Source organism: Protopterus annectens, chromosome 3.part1 (assembly GCF_019279795.1).
Source record: "Protopterus annectens isolate FY-2018-M chromosome 3.part1, PAN1.0, whole genome shotgun sequence".
NCBI lineage: Eukaryota > Metazoa > Chordata > Ceratodontiformes > Protopteridae > Protopterus > Protopterus annectens.
This window is the reverse complement of record NC_056732.1, coordinates 1,070,581,510-1,070,601,210: the sequence shown is the minus strand read 5'-3', so window position 1 is coordinate 1,070,601,210 and position 19,701 is coordinate 1,070,581,510. Positions and strand designations below refer to the sequence as shown.

The 19,701-nt window shown below is 43.0% G+C and overlaps 1 protein-coding gene across 1 annotated transcript in view; it reads left to right on the top strand.

The window, feature by feature from the left end:
• The window catches only part of LOC122798354 (serine/threonine-protein kinase OSR1-like), a 2,305,884-nt gene that overhangs the window by 2,246,173 nt on the left and 40,010 nt on the right, over positions 1-19,701 (top strand). The window lies entirely within an intron of this gene.

Below are 19,701 nucleotides of genomic sequence, written 5' to 3'. Positions count from 1 at the left end.
GCATACCATTCGGAAAATTCATACCAATGCAAGACCTATTCTGTTGTCTTTCTAAGTTTATAAGAGCAATATTTTAAAAATTGTCCTTATGTTTGGGCCTTTGTCCCACTTCTTTGTATGGCTTTGTCCAGATTTCTTGCTCTGAGGTTGAGAGGTATGACAAATGAGTCAGGGTCATCACAGTCAGCCAGAGACATTTCAAATTGTGACATACTTGTTGCACCCCACTCCCCCATGTAGTGACTCTGGATGTGTCGAAGCAAGGCAAGGAGTAGTTATGCAGTGTAAATGTGTGAGTATCCCCCCATCCAAGGTAGACACAAGTACTAGAGTGGCTTTTCATCTGTCCTTGATTTTTGCTGAATGGTCTGGTTTCTGTCATATTTTTTGTACTGTTGATTTATGCTTATTATTCAAAGTGCCTGTTGCTCTGTGTTTAAGTAGCAATACTTTAACTGACCATCAGGTAAGCTTGGCTGAGATTGTAAGATGCAAGTAAGCTTCCTGTAATAAGCATACTGTTAAAGAATTTCCAACATTGAAAGCCTTTCTGTTGTTGCCATGTAGAGAATACTTAACTAGATAATGTATAAGCCTTGGGTATTGAAATGCATATGACAGTATTTGTAATAAAGGACAGGATTACATTATTTTAAGAAGCTAATTACACTTGGGAGACTTCCAGTCATCTCTGCAGGCTTTACCCGTAAACTAAACAGAATGCCAATCGTGTGGTCCATAACCTGTACAGTAATCCTTTTAAGCAATGTATCTTGAGCTTATTTCTTGTTTGCTTTTCATTTTTTACTTTGATCATGTTTTCCCCATGAAACAAGCAGATAGTTGTCAGGAAGCAGGTCTTTTTTTGGATAAGGAACATTTTTACAAGTGGGGGCATCAGAGATTTCTACTTTCAGCATGTTACTTGGTACTTTAATAAAGCTGAATATAAATTATAATTAGAACTGCAGTGCAAGAAGTGGTTTGAGTAGAGTGCTGCTTGTTTTTCTTATACTTGATTTTGACTAGCATTCCAGTAATGTATTTAAAGAGTAATTTATTTTTCATGCCTCACAACCTTTTTGTTTCCATCTAGATATTAAGTAAGCTGTCATGCAGCCAATGCATTAAAATATATTTTTTTTCTTCTACACTTCATTTTGTCTTGATTGGACTCGCATAATGATGGTTTGGCACACAGGATAGCGTATTTAATTAAAGTTACAGTTTTTGTGGTTTTGAGCATAGCCCCTCCCCTTTCTAGATGGCCACACCCCTTCCCACTGACCCCTCCCATTCAGCTGTCCCCTGCAGCCCCCCTTTGATTTGAAGTCGCCAGCCGCCACTGTATACAATAGAAGGAGGAAGCTACTACATGATAGAGCAAAATCCCAAAAAGGGAAGGCATCTCTGATCAGTATTAGCAAAAAACTACGGGCACTCATAAAATCGTCAAAAGCCAGCTTCAAGAGAAAAATTGCACAGGACACTGAGGATAATCACAAGGCTTTCTTTAGTTATGTTAGGAACCTGGGTGGGAATTCCCAGATATGCTCAGAATTATTCCAAAATGACACAAAATACACCGAACCCACAGACATTGCCAACATCCTAGCTGACAGGTTCAGCGCAAACTCCCCCCCCCACCAAAAGGGCAAATATCTATCCCAGCAGAGTGCTGCCCCCCCTGACATCTCAGATGCTCAGGTAAGAGCTGCCCTCTCCAAAGCAAAAAACACAGCATCAATGGGACCAGACAGTGTCCCGGGCTGCGTCCTACATGAACTCCAAGAAGAAAACTACTGTTCAGTCTCAGCCTTACTACAGGATATGTACCCAAAGAGTGGCGTACAGCAACAGTGGTCCCTCTCCACAAAGGTGGTGCCTCAACGGATCCTGGAAACTATTGCCCCATAAGCCTGACTAGCTTGGTCTGCAAAGCTATGGAAAGGATCATCATGGACCTCATAAATAAAGATATTGGGGACCTACAGACACTGGATCCTACCCAGTTTGGCTTTGTTAAGGGCAGATCCTGCCTCTTAAACCTGGTTGATTTCTTTGAAACAGTCACCAAGGCCATTGGCGAGGGGAAGGTGGTCCACACAGCCTTACCTGGACCTTGCAAAAGCCTTCGATACAATACCCCACTCTGGCATTATAGATAAGCTCACCAGCTTAAATATAAACCTCTATGTCACTAGATGGGTTGCAAACTGGCTCAAGGACAGAACCCACATGGTTAGAATTGCTGGAGCCATGTCAGACTCCAAACCAGTTACAAATGGTGTCCCACAAGACTCAGTCCTGGGACCTCTGTTGTTCGGTATATATTTCTCGGAGGTACAGGCCAACACAGAAGGACTGTGGCTGACCAAGTTCGCAGATGACTGCAAACTGGGCGCCATAATCAACTCTCCAGCTGACACAAGCATCCTACAAAAGGGCCTCATAGAAACAGACAACTGGTGCCAGAGCCATGGCCTCAAGCTAAACGCCAAAAAGTGTATAGCCATCCCCTTTGGCAAAAACAAAGTGCCCACAAATTACCACATAGGTGGTAATCCATTAAGTACGGAAGAAGTAATTAGGGACCTGGGGACCCATGTTGATAGCAATCTCTCATTTGACAACCACGTGGCCAAAGTGGTTAGAAAAACATTTTATATAGCCCACCTAATCATGAAGGGATTCACATCTAGATCAGGGGAGGTCATCATGCCTCTTTACTCATCCCTCATCAGGCCCATAATTGAGTACAATGCCCCTTTTGGGATGTACCTTACCAGACACCTGCAGCAACTGGAAAGACCCCAAAAGTACCTCACCAAGAGGATCAAAGGGCTCAAACAGATGCCATATGCTGCCCGGTTAAAGCAACTCCAGCTCTACTCAGTGGCATACCGCCTGCTCAGAGTCGATCTGTGCCTGACGTATAAAGCCATGTCCAACCCGGAATTAATGGACATGCTGCACCTCAGAAAATCCAAATCCCATTGAGCTACGCACTCGAGAGACTTGAACCTCAGCACTGAAATAAATAGGACATGCTGGAGGGACAGATTCATAACCCAGAGGCTGCCATCACTCTGGAATAAAATCCCAGTCCAGGTTAGGCAGAGTCCCTCATTGACTCTCTTCAAGAGGAATTTTGATGAGTGGATGGGAGATCGTAGGTTTACCCGGGGTATCACTTCTGTGTCACTGTTAGACAGAGGCACAGTATACTAACCTCGAAAAAGGGCATAGCAAAATTAATTTAAAATGGGTGGCAAAAGCCAAACACACTCTGGCTAGGCTTATAAATGCCCTAGGGCAGATAGTCTAGTACGAACCTATGAACCTATGTGGCAATCAAGTTATTACTATGTATAGGGCTGATGTGGTTTACTCTGCCAAGAGTGTTCCATAGTTAGCTAATCTTGGAGACAGTCTCCTATTCAGAATGACTATGGTGCTACTTTCTCTAGAGATCAGTCTAACACCACATATTTTGATGGGGACAGTGATGCAGACAGCAGTGAACATGTAGTCCATCCAGACTTATTTTTTGGAAAGTGAACAGGTTCAAACACCCAAAAAAGTGTTCACATTTCTACATATTCTAACTAGGTTTAGAGATGTATTTGATTGCAAGCAATCTGGAGCTACTCCAGAGACTGGCAGTTTATGATCTTATTTTAATTATTTATATATTTATTTTACATTTGTTGACTGGGCTAGTCTAATTGGATATATATCCATTTTCAGTAGAGGCCCGGGGAGAAAAGCTCCAAACACCACAGTTATAACAAGGTTAAAGATTACATTAAATAGGTAACTAGGTAGTAGATTACAATAAAATAGTAAATAGCAGTTATATCTAATACATTGTATTGGTCATAAAATGAGAAAAAACAGGGAATAGGATACGAGTCTTCAGAGGGGTAAAATGCTTAAATGTTACAGTAGTTTTACTGTTCACTTTTCATTTCTGCTAAACAGTATTGTCTAGATTTGAGTAGAAACTGGGAAGTGGTAGAAACAGAGGTGAAATTCTAGTCAGGGTTACTACCAGGGCATAGCCAGTGTGTTCTAAGGAATAATTTGAGTTTTTGTTTGAAGAGGGGTAGGGAAGGAAGTAATGTAAGTTCACTAGGTAGAAGGTTCCAGTTTTTGCCAACTGTGTTAGAGAAGAGAGAGTCACCTGCCATGTTGTTGGACTTATTTATGCAAACTAATAGTTTATTGGAGGAGCTTGGGCTAAAGGGAAGTCTCTGTGTTCACCAGTGGGAGTGGTTAACACTGAACAGCCTGCCTGTCCTTGGAGGAGTGGTTACTACCTAGAAGCTGTAGTTTTATTGGCCATTTTGGGTCAGTTCTAAACTCTTTGATCTCTCTCTCTTAAAACCCTGCAACTCTCTTTTTGCGCGGTTTTGCGCACTGAGCAGCATCGGGCAGCGCTGCCTAAACAGGTTTAAACTATTCCAGGCTCCACAAAGTCTGCTCTTCACTTTTTCCCTTAGAACTGTTCAAACTCTCAAAGTAATCACTTTATTCTCTTTCTAAAGCCCTGCATTTGCTCAGCTCTTATAAGGAAACACTAACTAACTAAAGCACTACACCCTCCTTGACTTCTCATACGTATTTGGCTCCCGATTGGTCCTTCCTGATCAAGTGAAAAATTATTTCCCTTCCCTAATCTGATCAGTAAAAAAACAGTTCCCTATACTAATCTGGTATGTCCAAGGGTCAGTTTCAAGGTTACTCTCCAGTCCAGCTGGTGAATCTGGGAATTTTGAGGCAATGTTACAATTGCCTTATGTACACAGACAACCCTCTCCTCCTTTCAGCAAACTCTAATACATGTGAGAGTTGCAGTTACACAGCCAAACTGGAGGCAGAGCTCTCTCAACTCAAGACTGGCACAGTCAGTCAGGAGGAAAAGGTAACCACCCACACCACAAATCCAGTCTCACACAGACCTATTGCATCTGCATACCCAACACAAAAACATACTCGGAGGCTCTAAATAAAAATCTGCCTAAACAGCAAAGACCTCCTAAGCAGATATCCAAGCAACAGCCACCCCTCAACAATACCCACAAATTACATATCTCACAAAATCAGTGTGCCTCACAGTCACAGCCCTTAAGGCCAAACAACACACCAAATACACTTGTTATAGGGGACTCTGTTGTCCGGCACACTGACGTCCCGCTCACCAGACTGAACAAGGAGAAGGTCACTGTAAGCTGCCTGTCGGGTGCCAGGATCCGCTACATAACGCAAGCACTCAGGTCACTCCAAAGCAAGTACAAGTATGACTCCGTCATTGTCCATGCTGGTGTGAATGACCTGAGACGTACCTCCCTGGACTACATGAAAAGAGACATAGAGGAGCTCTCTGACCATGTAGCCCAGGCTGGTATGACCCTGACCTTGAGTAGCATCTTGCCCTCACCAAGAATGATGCCACAGTATAAAGACAAAATGATCAGTTTCAACAATTGGCTAAAGTATTGGTGTCATTCAAAGGGGATCCAGTGTCTATCAGCCTGAGATGACATTCTCGACAAGCCACATTGCTTCGTTAGGGACGGCTTGCACCTGTCACCCTTGGGCTTTCGTATACTGGCCAAGGGTCTTGCCGCCCCCATAGTGCCTTTTTTAGGCAAGGCTCAAAGGACAAACCCACCTCCATAGACAACCCAAGGATAAAAAAACTAAAGGTAATGCTACTCAATGCCAGAAGTCTAAACCTCAAGATGCATGCACTCGAGGCTCTCCTCAGTATGGAGAAAATCGATGTCCGTGCAGTAACAGAAACCTGGTTCAAGGCTCCTGAGAGCACTCCAGCACTACCAGGTTATAACTCATACCATGCGTTTCGGCCCCAAACCTTGGACCAAAGCACAAAAGGAGGGGGAGTATCTATATTCATCAAATATACCTACACCTCCAGGTTAGTAGCACTGCACGAAGCATCGGAAACCATCCATGTGCAACTAACAGCGGGCAAAACTGCCTTTCAGTTTGTAGCCTGCTACAGAACACCCTCCCTATTATAGGAACCCCCACTTGGCATTCCTGAGAACACTGGAGAATATGAAGGTCTCTCCAAACACTATGTTATTGGGTGACTTCAACTACCCAAACATTGACTGGGAAAACTACTCAAGCCCAAACACCCTCGCCCAACGATTCCTTAAATTTATAAACTCTAACACAATGGAACAACAGGTCACTACTCCCTCAAGAGGGAACAACATATTGGACCTGGTCATCACCAACATGGGGACTCTATGTTCCACACCAGAGGTAAACCCCTCATTGGTAAGATCAGACCATAAACAAATTTCCCTGGACATCCATATCCCTTCCCCACCCCCAGCCAAGGAAATCACTGTGAAGAATTTCTCAAAAGCCAACTTTGCACTCCTCAAGACTGAGGTGGAATCCTTCAAAGCCCCTGGGCCAGAGGATAATACAGCCCAATCTGCAGAATTCTTTACAAATGCATTCTATGAGCACCTGCAGGAATGCATGGATCGTGCTATCCCAAATAAAACCAAGACTCACTCCTCCAAAAACAGGAGACCGGTCTGGTGGACCCCGGCCATAAGTAAGCTATACAACAGAAGGAGGAAGCTACTACATGACAGAGCAAAATCCCAAAAAGGGAAGGCATCTCTGATCAGTATTAGCAAGAAACTTCGATCCCTCATAAAATCATCAAAGGCCAGTTTTGAAAGAAAAATTGCCCTAGACACTAAAGATAATCACAAGGCCTTCTTTAGTTATGTCAGGAACATGGGCGGAAACTCCCAGATATGCTCTGAATTGTTGCATAATGGTACAAAATATACCGAACCTACAGACGTAGCCATCATCCTGGCAGACAGATTCAGCGCAAACTACTCCCCCCGTTCCCTCCCAAAGGAGCAAATGCCTATCCCAACTGAATGTAACCTCCCTGACATCACAGATGCACAGGTGAAAGCTGCCCTCTCCAAAACAAAAAACACAGCATCTATGGGACCGGACGGTGTCCCAGGCTGTGTCTTACATGAGCTCCAAGAAGAACTGAACCCTCACATTAAGTCACTGTTCAAACTTAGCCTTACTACAGGATACGTACCCAAAGAATGGCGTACAGCTACAGTGGTCCCACAACGGACCCCGGAAACTATCGCCCCATAAGCCTGACTAGTCTGGTCTGTAAAGCTATGGGAGCGTATTATCATGGAACTCATAAACAAAGACATTGGGAGCCTCCAGACACTGGACCCTTCCCAATTCGGCTTTGTTAAGAGCAGATCTTGCCTCTTAAACCTAGTTGATTTCTTTGAAACAGTTACCAAAGCCATAGATGATGGCAAGGTAGTCCACACAGCCTACCTGGACCTCGCAATAGCCTTCGACACAATACCCCACTCGGGCATCATAAATAAGCTTACCAGCTTAAATATCAACCCCTATATCACAAGATGGGTTGCAAACTGGCTCAGAGATAGAACCCACATGGTCAGAATCGCAGGTGCCATGTCTGAATCCAAACCAGTTACAAGTGGCGTCCCACAGGGCTTAGTTCTGGGACCTCTCTTGTTCAGTATATACTTCTCTGAGGTTCAGGTTAACACGGGGGGATTATGGCTGACAAAGTTTGCAGATGACTGCAAACTGGGGGCCATAATCGAATCTCCAGCTGACACAAGCATCCTCCAAAAGGGTCTCACAGAGATGGATGCTTGGTGCTAGAGCCACGGCTTCAAGCTAAATGCTAAAAAGTGCATAGTCATCCCCTTTGGGAAAAACAAGGTGCCCACAAATTACCACATAGGTGGTAATCCATTAAGTACGGAAGAAGTAATTGGAGATTTGGGGACCAGCGTAGATAGCAATCTCTCCTTTGATAATCACGTTGCCAAAGTGGTTAGAAAGACCTTCTATATAGCCCTCCTTATCACAAAAGGGTTCGCATCTAGAACAAGAGAGGTCATTGTGCCCCTCTACTCATCAGGCCCATAATTGAATACAGTGCCCCTTTTGGGATGTACCTTACCCAACACCTGCAGCAACTGGAGAGACCCCAAAAGTACCTCACCAAGAAGATCATGGGCTACAAACAGATGTCCTATGCAGCTCGACTAAGGAAACTCCAGCTTTACTCAGTTGCTTACCGCCTACTCAGAGGCGATATATGCCTGACGTACAAAGCCATGACAAACCCAGAATTAATAGACATGCTCCACCTCAAAAAATCCAAGTCCCTTAGATCTACACGCTCCAGGGACCTAAACCTCAGCACAAAAATAAATAGGACATGCTGGAGGGACAGATTCATTTCCCAGAGGCTCCCCTCACTCTGGAATAGAATCCCAATTCATGTTAGACATAGCCCCTCGCTGACCCTCTTCAAGCGAAATCTGGACGCGTGGATGGGAAATCGCAAATTCACCCCTGGGATCTCTTCTGTGTCCCTGCTAGACCGAGGCACAGTAAACTAATCTTAAAAGGGTACCTTCTGTGACCTACTTTACAGAGGCACAGCAGGCTAATCTAATAGGGAGGCGGAAGCCAAATACACTCTGGCTAGGCTTATAAATGCCCTAGGGCAGATAGCCTAGTATCTACCTATGAACCTATAAAAAGTATTGAGATTTTTATAGGGGATTATAAGGTTGGAGAGAATTGGAGTTTTGTTAGGGTCATTGAGGACTTTATGGGTTATGGTAAGTTGGTTAACTTGAAGCTGATTCTTTAGTTCAAGCCAACCAAGTTGTTTTATATTGGGACAGTGATGGGCTCTGAAGGGGTTACCAGTGACAAATAGGGCAATATTATTATAGGAGCTAGCTAGTTTGAGAATGTTGCTTTTTGTTAGGTTAGTGTAAATTGGTGAGGCATAGAGCAGTATAGAGATTAAAAGTGATTGGTCAATAGTGGTTCTAGTTGTAGAGGTAAGGAAGGGTCTAATCCTATATAGGGAGCCCATTCATCTGTTAACTTTTTTATAGTGTTAATGTGAATGTCAAAGTTAAGGTTGTTATCTATTGTAATTCCAAGGAGTTTAGTGTTGGAGTCAGGAGAAATGAGGATCCCATTATTAGAGATGACTGAGAAGTCTAATGGTGTGGACTTACGGGTAGGAATAAAGAGTAGGAGTTTTGTTTTTTTGGGTTTCAAGAGGAGACAATGCTTTAAGAACCATGTTTCAACTGTGTTAAACACCTTCTGAGTTATAGATTGTAGTTCAGAAGGAGATTTGGCTGTGCAAATAAGTGTGGAATAGTCTGCGTATTGTATTCCAGTAGCTTGTGGAATAGCTAAATGCAGATCATTTATGAATATAGAGAAAAGTAGAGGGCTGAGAATTGATCCCTGGGGGACACCCAAGGTGACAGACAGGAGGGATGATAGGGTGTTCTCCCAGAGCACTGCTTGCTGCCTTTTGCTGAGGTAGGAAGTGAACCATTGTATTGCTAGTGAGTCAAAGGAAAGAGATTTTAGTATATTTATAAGCAAAGGGTGGTTGACCATGTCAAAAGCTTTTGAAAGATCAATAAAGAGAGCTGAGGAGAGAATGTTATTATTACGGTTTCTGTTGATGGAATCAGTGAAGGAAAGAAGGGCAGTAGTGGTGCTATGGAATGGCCTAAAACCATGCTGAGTATTGGCTAGTAAGTTATGTTGAATTAAGTGGTTCAGTAGCAGGTGATGAATGCATCTTTCCATGATTTTAGCTAAAGGAGATAGTAAAGCAGTAGGCCAGTAGTTGGAGTATTCATTTGAATTATCCCCTATATGTAGAGGTATAACATGAGAAATTTTCCATATGTCTGGGATGGTTCCTTCCTTAATGGTTCTATTTATAAGAATCGATATGGGATAGGCTACAGATGTAGCTGCTTTTTGTAAATATTCAGCTTGGATCTGTTCAGCAGGAGTACAAGGCTTCAGTTTTTGGATGAGTTTGAAGATAAAAGTAGTCAAGATGGGTTGTAATTTGAAATTGGGAATAGGGCTATTACTGGGGATAGGAATGCTAGCGTTATCAAGGGATAGTTGGCTGGCCAGGGATTGTATGGTCTCAGTAAAGAATGTGTTAAAGGTGTTAGCAATTTCAATTGGGTCTTGAGATTAGTGTCTGTTGGGCTTGGTGTACTGGCGTGACCAGGGTTAAGGAGTCTATTGATACTTGCCCAGAATTTCTGTGGATTATTTTGCTGTGTTTGCTGCATTTTATAGTAGACGTTTTTTTTTATCTAAGAGTATTGCTTTTTTGTCAAATTTCTCAGTTGTTTAAATACTTGTTGATCTGCTATAAGTTTAGTACATTGCTACCTGTTCCAGGTTTTGTTTCTGAATAGGATGTTTTGCCTGGTTTCTTTAGAAAGCCAAGGAGCTGGTTTTGATCTAATTCTAATGCTACACAGGTGCATGGTGGTCTAGGATAGTTAAGAATTTAGAGTTGAAGTATTTGACAGCCTCTTCAAGTGGTAGGCCTTTTAGGGGAGACCAATTACAAGCAGTAATTTCATTTTGGAATAGCTGTATGTTAAAATTCTTGTTGCTCCGAATTGAGCAAAATATTGTGGGTTGGGCAATATCAATCTTTTCCCTGATTATGTAGGTTAGGGAGTGGTCACTTACATCAATGGGGAAGGTCCCTACCTTATAAGTTTATTGAAAGTTGTTTATAAGAATCCAGTCTAAGGTAGTCTCCGTTTTATTTGGTTTGTTAATTCTAGTAGGGGAGGTGATGGTTTGAGAGAAACCATGAAGGTTAATATGGGAAGTGGGATGGTCAGTAATGATACTTTTCCAATCAATATTAAAGTCACCTAAGATTATGGTTTCTTGAGGGAAGGATGATGTGACCCAGCAAAGTATATTCTCTAGTCTAGTGATGTTGTTCCCAGGAGGTAAATAAATACAAATAATATTTATGGATTTGTTAGAATTTATCTGTATTTTAGAGATGAGTATTTCAGCATTATTTTCCAAAGGAGGGTTGCAGGGTAAAGAGGTGACTACTAGGCCTTCTTTGAAAAGGATTGCTACTCCCCCACCTTTTCTTTTGTTGCGATCACATCTCAGTATATTATAGCCTGGAGGTGTGATTTCATTATCATGGGTTCCAGGCTTTAATCATGTTTCTGTTAAGCAAAGGATGTCAAAGGAGTATACATCCAGGAGAGCATGGAGGTGGGCCACTTTATTATTTAAGCTTCGGATATTGAGATGAGCAACTAGGAGTGTGTTGGGAAGTTTGGTAGGAGACAGTGAGGTAGTGGGATATGGAGTATGAGAGTTAGTGGTAAGGACATTGGCTCGACCTGGATTAGGGTGCATATCTCAGTCTTCTAAGGATAGCCTTTTCATTCTCAGTAAAGGATTATGTGTATTGCTGTGTAGATATTGAACTTTTCTGGTTATTATATTAGTATGTTTAATATGGGTTAGCCTGTGATATTTTGATAGAAGGTAGTTTGGTATGGAAGTTATATTTATATGCTGGTGAGAGGCACTGAGTGATTCTATGTTTTTTTTATAAGGATAGGGAAGCTGAGAAAAATCAAGATGTGTAAATGAGGTTAAGAGATAAGATGAGGTGAGAACAATTATAAGTGTGGCAATGATAAGAGTTTTGGCAAGAGTATATTTAGCTAATGTGGGCATAATGCTTAGTCCGATAATGGGAGTTAACTATGTAGTACTGATAAAAAGTGAAGTAAAGATTTGAGTAGGTGATGTTTCTTTAAGTTTGAGCTGATTGGATATGTGGAGGAATGGTGTGGTGTAAATAAAAGGTTATATTGATCAATTTGATTTGTTGGTTTTTAGAAAGAGGGTGTGGCTAAAAGGTGTAAGTCTAGGGTCTCTGGGGGTGGGTGGGAATTGGGGGTAGGGGAGGAGTGAGCCCGCAGGGCGAATGGAGTGGGTAGAGACAAGAGAAGGAAGAAGCAATAGGAGAAGAATCAATCAGTGAAAAAAAGCTTTTAAGAAAGGTAAGTAATGTAAGTAAGAGGAAGGATTTGGGCTAGTGGGAAGTTGGATATTATGAGGGTAGGTGGGTGCTAAGTGTAGAGGATTACAGGATAAAATGTGGGATAAAAGAAAGTATTAGGACAGGAAGATCTTAAAATATACTATGTGTAGAGAAGGGGGATAGAAGCTGGTACAAGGCTGAAGATGGAAAAAAGAAAGTATGAATGAGTTTTATAGCTGGCTAAAGAGCTGAGGTAGTATAGGAGGATTCAGAGTGAGTTAAGATAGTAGCAAGACTAGGAAAAATCAAGGAAATTTGTCATGTTATGGTAAGAGATAGTGGGATAGATAGAGGGAGGTGGAACCTGGTAAGGGCGCCACCTAGTGGACAAAACCAGTACTGCAATAGAAGATAGTAGGAGGGAGAGGTCTGTTCCAGGGATAAAAATGTGAGACTAGAAATAAAAAGAGCTTTAAAAAGGTCCGAAAAGGGTGTACAGGCTAAAGGGTAGGCTGCTGACTGTCCTGTCTTAGAAGCACCCTTTCAACTACCTAACAAATATACACCTCTTCAGTTAATTGTTAAGTTTAAGAAAACCACATACTTTCTTGCTTCTTTAAACTTTTGGGAACAAGGGTGGGAGATCCTGAGATGCTTGCTTCTTTAAACCTTTGGGACCAAGGGTGGAAGACCCTGAGATGTAACAGCAGGTTTCAATGTATCCCTGTTCGTCAGGCAGGAGGAGTCAGTTTCCTGGACAGGATATGGACACAGAGGGCTGGGTATTTCTTGCTTCTTTAAACTTTTGGGAACAAGGGTGAGAGATCCTGAGATGCTTGCTTCTTTAAACCTTTGGGACCAAGGGTGGGAGACCCTGAGATGTAACAGCAGGTTTCAATGTATCCTTATTCGTCAGGCAGGAGGAGTCTGTTTCCTGCACAGGATATGGACACAGAGGGCTGGGTAGGTAGCTCAAAGGCACTGGGGACCAGGGACTCTCAACAGCTAGATCACTAGAACAGTAAAGGACTTATTGAGGTTGAGATTCCAAAATATTTTCTCTGTTCCTCCTCTGTTACTTGCCTTAGAAGACGTCTATAAAACAGCATGTAAAACCACTTTGGCTAATGAACCAGTTCCTAGAAACACCCTGAGGAAATACAAGGTGTACTTTGATCTTGCAGCTCTCTCTGCTCTTTTGTCAGCTATGGTTTCTCCAGTTGCAAAATCTAACAAGAGAATCTTAGCTTTTCCTAACCAATATTTGCAGATAAAAGTGGCAAGGAGTTAGACTCTCAGGGAGAAAGTTTGCTCAGTCTAGAGATCTGGTCTTTAGAATTTTAAATTAGGTCTTTGTGTAGAAATTTATTTTGCAATGTGTTTAGATTACTTTGCTGTATCTTTGCATGCTGAACAGAAATGTTATATGAACAAGTTTGTTTCTAGTGTTACTCTGGTTTTGAAACATGTTTTGGGAGTGTTATGAAAGGTGTGGGCACTATTTTTAGAAATGCAGCTGCTTGGGTTGTATTGATAAGGTTTGCTTGGTTGCATAACCAGAATATTTCTGAGGGTTTAAAAAATTAGATTCTGCATGCTCATTTAAGTTCTGAATTTGTTTGGCCCTGTCCGCTACCCAGATTCTCAGACAATGGGTTGATGGGGGTAGATTGATGCATAGGGTATCTGGAATGCTCCATATTCCCAGGTTCACCTCTAACAAGACGTCCAACAGCAAAGGGCAGAACAAACAAAAATCCCATAACAGGAGTCAGGGTACCAAGAGTGTATGGCAGGAGGATAATGCATCCAAACCAAATAAAAGCCCCCCCACCCCCAAAAAAAATTTCCCCTGCTAAAAACTGACTGACTTTATCCCATCCTTTCTTCCTGTCCCTCCTCCCATTTCGCCTTCCCACAGGGTTTAGCTCAACCCAGCAGCCCGTCCAGAAATAGTCTCAGACAATTGGGTGCTGAGAATAATTCAGTGAAGATACTCCTGGCAATGTCAGAAAATCCTTCTTCTTTCAGGAAAATTCCCCCTTCACCTTTCAGACCAGACATGTCTGTCCAGCCCTGTATTCCATTACAAGTTGCAAGCAGGGGTTCCAGAACCTGTTCCTACATCACAAAAAGGGAAAGGATTTTCCACCAGAATTTTTTTGGTACTCAAAAAGGAGCTATTGTGGACACTAGTGTTTGGTTTGGCATGCATAAATACCTTTCTAAAAGTGCCAAATTCAAAATACTTAACCATGCAGACAGTTCCACCCCTTTTTATGGGTCAGTGTTTCATGGTGACTTTACATGTGAAATATGCTCATCACTTGCCAGATGTTCATCGTGTTTCACTGTTGCAGTCATGACTGTAGGGTTCTCCCCTGCCGGCAGGCAGTCCTCGGTCAGCCAGAATCCCAAAGTCTGGGTCCTGCGTCGGCTGTTCAACCATGCTTCCTAACATCAGAGCGCCAGGAGTACAAAGCCGACGCCATGTTCTCCAGTCTTTCTTGCCGTGCGGTGATAGCAGTTCGCAAGTGCCGGTCGGCTGACTCCTGACAATCTTTTTTGAACAAAACTTCAGTCCGAAGATTTTATTCTCCTACGCAAACTAAGTACCCCGTTGGGGAAACTTTTTTCTTACTCCAGTCCGATGTCAGAAAAAGTTAATAATTGTATTTCATGTGGGAAGCAAATACCTCATAAGGATTTTCATTCTTACTGTATTCCTTGCCTAGGCCCTGACCACGACGTAGCTAGTTGTCGGTTTTGTGCTAGATTCAATCAACATACTATTAAACGAAGGTACGATTTTGCATTTCATTACTTCGGTAGGCGTTTTAATTAGAAAATGTTGTCGGATACGGTTCCAGCTACCGGAGTTTACAAACGACGCAAGGACAAAGACAGGCCTCCGAGGTCCAAATCTGACGATATCGCACAAGCAGAGCCAGCTTCAGGTTCGGCCATCGTCAGTGAGGTGCTTTTGCAGCCCCTGTCAGCCATTTCGGAACCGATGGCCGAAACGGACTCCCACGAGGAGTCATCTAGGCCTTTGAATATTTCAATTGCAGGACCTTCGGACAATGCTCCTTCGGATGGGTCCGGAACCGCTGTGCAGGTACCGGCTTCCGAAGGGGTTTTCAGGCCTACTCAGCTTCTGATAAAGGCAAAGCCAAAGACAAAGGCAAAGACTCCTTCCAAATCAAAGACTGCAACACAGGCCTCTTCTGATCCGGCTCCCAAGTCACAGAAACAGTTACTTAAGATGGCGGAGGATTTACTTACTATGATTAGGGGTTTTCATCCCCCTCCAGATTAAAGGCCAAGGCAGGAAGTTTATTATGACTCCTCTGATCAGGCTTCTGTTTCTTCAGTTTCTTCTTCTGACCAGGAATATTCTTTCCCTCCTTATGAGGATTCTGATGCTGAGGAATCCATTCCTTCAGCTTCTCCCCCTGAGGATTTCTCTTTTGGGGAAACTTTGCATGAAATGAGGGAACATTTCCACTGGGAAGGACAGGAGTATTCGGAATCTAAGAAAAGACTAAGGGATTTTCTTCTTCTTCCCCAACATACACCCCTGGCTATTCCTCCTATTTTGGATATTGTGGATGATGCTTTTTTTGGAGGCTAACTTAACCCCTGACTCTTTCCCTCCTGCTCCTGTTAAGCCTGACAGATATTACAGGGTTCCTGATTTCCACCAGTTTTTATACAAGAACCCTACTGCTGACCCTGAAACCATTTCTCAGGGTCCTAAGGGAGTTAAGGCCGCTTCTGCTAAAACCCCCATTCCCACTGAGAAAGATTCCAGATCTTTAGAAAGATGGGGCAAAAAAGTGTACACTTCTGCTACTTTATCCATTAGGGCTTTAAACTGTCAGTTTCATATGCTGAAATACCAGCAATTTCTCCTGTCTGTTTTAAAACAAAAGCTTACTTCCATTTCCGCCTGTGCAGATGATAAGGAATTGCATGACTTAATGCATGCCACTGAACAAGTTGGGAAGCATGGTTTACACTGTGGATTTGATGCCTTAGAGGCTTCTTTTAGGGCTGCTGCCTCTGGCACAGTCATTAGAAGGCATGCATGGTTAAATGAACAAAATTTGCCTGATCAAGTAAAAGCTAAATTATTGGATGCTCCTGTTCAGCATAATGTTTTGTTTGGATCTAAAGCTGAAGAGGTGATTAAAAAGATGGAGGACAAGGCGAAATCCATGCAAACTGTTAAAGATTTCTTACAAGTACAGCCTCCCAGATTTAGCAGGAATTGGCCTACTAAAAATTGGTCCTTTCCCAATACAGACAGGCCTCAGAGGGGTAGATACAGACGCTCCCGAGGAAGGCCTCAAGCACAAGCTTCTTACAGACCAAGACAGTGGACTGCTTCCACCCCTAGAGGGGGAGAGGACAGGTCGCAAACCCATAGGAAACGGACTCAATGGCTCCCTCTGTTGGGCTGCAGGAACTTCTTGCCTGGAAGCCCCTCTCGGAGGAAAACTTTCACTTTTTCACCAAAATTGGACTCTATAATCCAAGACAAGTGGGTTCTGGATGTGGTTTTAAGAGGTTACAAATTCCATTTTCATACCCTACCAAGGCCAAGAGGATGACCAGATCTTCCAAAACATCAATGGACAGAGGCCTTAAACCAGGTGGAAGCTCTTTTGGCTATGAAAGCCATAGAACTAGTTCCGCTTTCAGAGATGGGACAAGGCTTTTACTCAAGGCTGTTTCTAGTCCCCAGGAAGCAAAATTCATGGAGACCCATTCTGGATCTGTCAGTCTTGAACACTTTTCTAGAAATACCAAAATTCAAGATGCTTACTCTACAGCAGCTACTTCCAATGCTGACAAAAAATGCATGGATGGTGACTTTGGATTTAAGAGGCATATTTACACATTCCCATCAGGCAGGAGTGCAGAAAATGCCTCAGGTTCAAGGCCGGATCGAGGCATTATCAATTCTCTGTGCTGCCCTTTGGATTGTCTACTGCGCCCAGGGTCTTCACCAAGTGCCTGGCTCCAGTAGTAGCTTATTGCAGACTCAAGGGAATTCAAATTTACCCTTATCTGGACGATTGTCTTATTCAGGCAGACAGCAAGGATGTCTTATTCCAGCATCTAGAATTTGTTCAGAAACTTCTCAAGTTCCTGGGATTCACTATCAACATAAAAAAGTCAAATTTGACTCCCTCGTAACAGATAACTTTTCTGGGTGCTCTTCTAAACACAACAACCCAGATGGCATTTCTGACATATGAAAAACAATTACAGCTGGCTTCAACTTTCAAAACCTTGGCAACTTTAACTCAGCTTTCTGCAAGAAAATTCCTGCAGGCTTTGGGTTACATGGCCTCCTGCATCCTTCTCGTACCATATGCAAGACTACATATGAGGAAAATACAGTGGTACCTAAAAAGTGTATGGTCTCAGCATTGCCACAGTTTAGACATACTGATCTCTGTCCTGCCTTGTTTTCAAAAGGAATTCCATTGGTGGTCCAAGGCATGTACTCTAAACAAAGGAAAACCCTTCTGTCTGCCTCCTGCCACTCAGATACTAACCACGGACGCCTCAGATTATGCATGGGGAGCCCATTTTCAGGGCAACTGTATGCAGGGCCTTTGGACAAAGGATCAGGAGCACCTACATATCAATTTAAAGGAAATGTTAGCCATTCAGAAAGCTCTGTGGGCCTTCAGGAATCTTCTACAACCAGGACAACTACTGATATGAACAGACAACACCACAGTTATGTGGTACATAAACAAGCAAGGGGGATCTCATTCCTACCCCCTTTGCAGACTAGCCATGAATCTATGGAACACAGCTCTAGCTTGCAATCTGGACCTTCAAGCTCAGTTTCTACCAGGAAAGCAAAACTTCCTGGCAGACAGTCTGAGCAGAAACCTTTCGGATCCACACGAGTGGATGCTGGACACCGAAATATTCAGGATGATAACAGCAGTCTGGGGATATCCTCACATAGACCTCTTTGCATCCCATCTCAATCATCAACTACAGAATTTTTGCACCAGGACTTTCCACAAACAAGCTTGGAAAGTGGATGCCCTATCATTCAGTTGGAGAAACCTCTTGGGATATGCCTTTCCGCCTCTTCCTCTTCTTCCACAGGTATTATTAAAGATAAAACAGGACAAGCCCAAGATGATAATCTTGCTGGCCCCAAATTGGCCTCGACAGTTTTGGTACCCAACTCTGAAAATCCTATGTCGGGAGCTCCCTTGGGTTTTACCACAGACTCCGAACCTTCTGTCCCAACATCAGGGTCAGGTTCTTCACTCCCATGTCAGAACTCTCAGCCTGGCGGCCTGGTTAATCCAGGGTCTTTGATTCATTCTCTCCTACCCAAGCAGGTTATGGATGTCATTTTAGAAGCCAGACGTCCTAGCACTAGAAAGTCTTATGCAGGAAAATGGAAAAGATTTTGTTCCTGGATGCAGGCTCAGGATTCTGATCCTCTTCTTCCTAACATTCCTTTGATTTTACTTTATCTGACAGATCTCTTACATAAGGGTCTCTCTTTCTCTTCCATTAAGATTCATGCCTCTGCTATTTCCGCTCATTATAATACAGACCCTCCAATCTTTTCCCACCAGCTCATGAGATAGTTTCTCCGAGGAGCTAAGAACTTAAGGCCTCCTAGATCTCCTCCCATTCCTGCTTGGGATCTTAACTATGTTTTGGAAAAACTCACCTTACCTCCTTTTGAGCCTGCTGCCTCTTCTGACATCAAGTTTTTATCTTGAAAAACAGCCATCCTGTTAGCTGTGATCTCTGCCAGGAGAGTTTCAGAGTTGCAAGCTCTTATGGCTGTGGAACCTTATATTATTTTTAATCAAGACAGGGTTTCTTTAAGGACTAATCCTACATTCATGCCTAAGGTGGTTTCCAAAGTGGCTTTAAATCAAACTAATCACTTGCCAACCTTTTTCCCCACTCCTCAAAATAAAGGGGAAAGGATCTTGCATTCCTTGGATGTACACAGACAACTACGTTTTTACCTGGACAGAACCAAGGACATCAGAAAATCAGAGCAATTGTTTGTTTCTTATGATTCAAGTTCTCAAGGTAAAGCCATTTCAAAACAGACCATTTCTAAATGAATTGCTCATGGTATTAGATTTTGTTATTCACACCATGGAAAGCCAATCCCAGGGAGTATACGGACTCATTCCACCAGAGCTGCTGCCACTTCAGCTGCCTTCCTCAGGGGAGTTCCTACCAAAGACATTTTGGAGGCTGCAACTTGGAGTTCAGTGCATACTTTTTCAAAGCACTACAATCTACCTCTCTACTCTAAGTCTAGGGCAGGCTTTGCTTCTGCAGTCTTGCAGGGCCTTTTAGCCACCCCTTCTACTTTATGACCACCTCCCTTTCACTCTGCTTTGGGATTCTACCCTACAGTCATGACTGCAACAGTGAAACACGATGAACATAGTACAGTTGTGTACACTTACCATAAATGTAGATGTTCGAGTGTCTTCACTGTTGCAGTCTGGGTTTCCCTCCCTCCTGTCCCCTCTTATTTTTACCTTTGTATGGTTTCCTTTCTCACCATTCTTTTGAGGTGTATTTGCAAAGGTTATGGGACCTTACTCATTTTGGAACTCCTGACATCTGGGGCAAGAAAAACTGGAGAACATGGCGTCGGCTGTCGGCTTTGTACTCCTGGCGTTCTGACGTCAGGAAGCATGGTT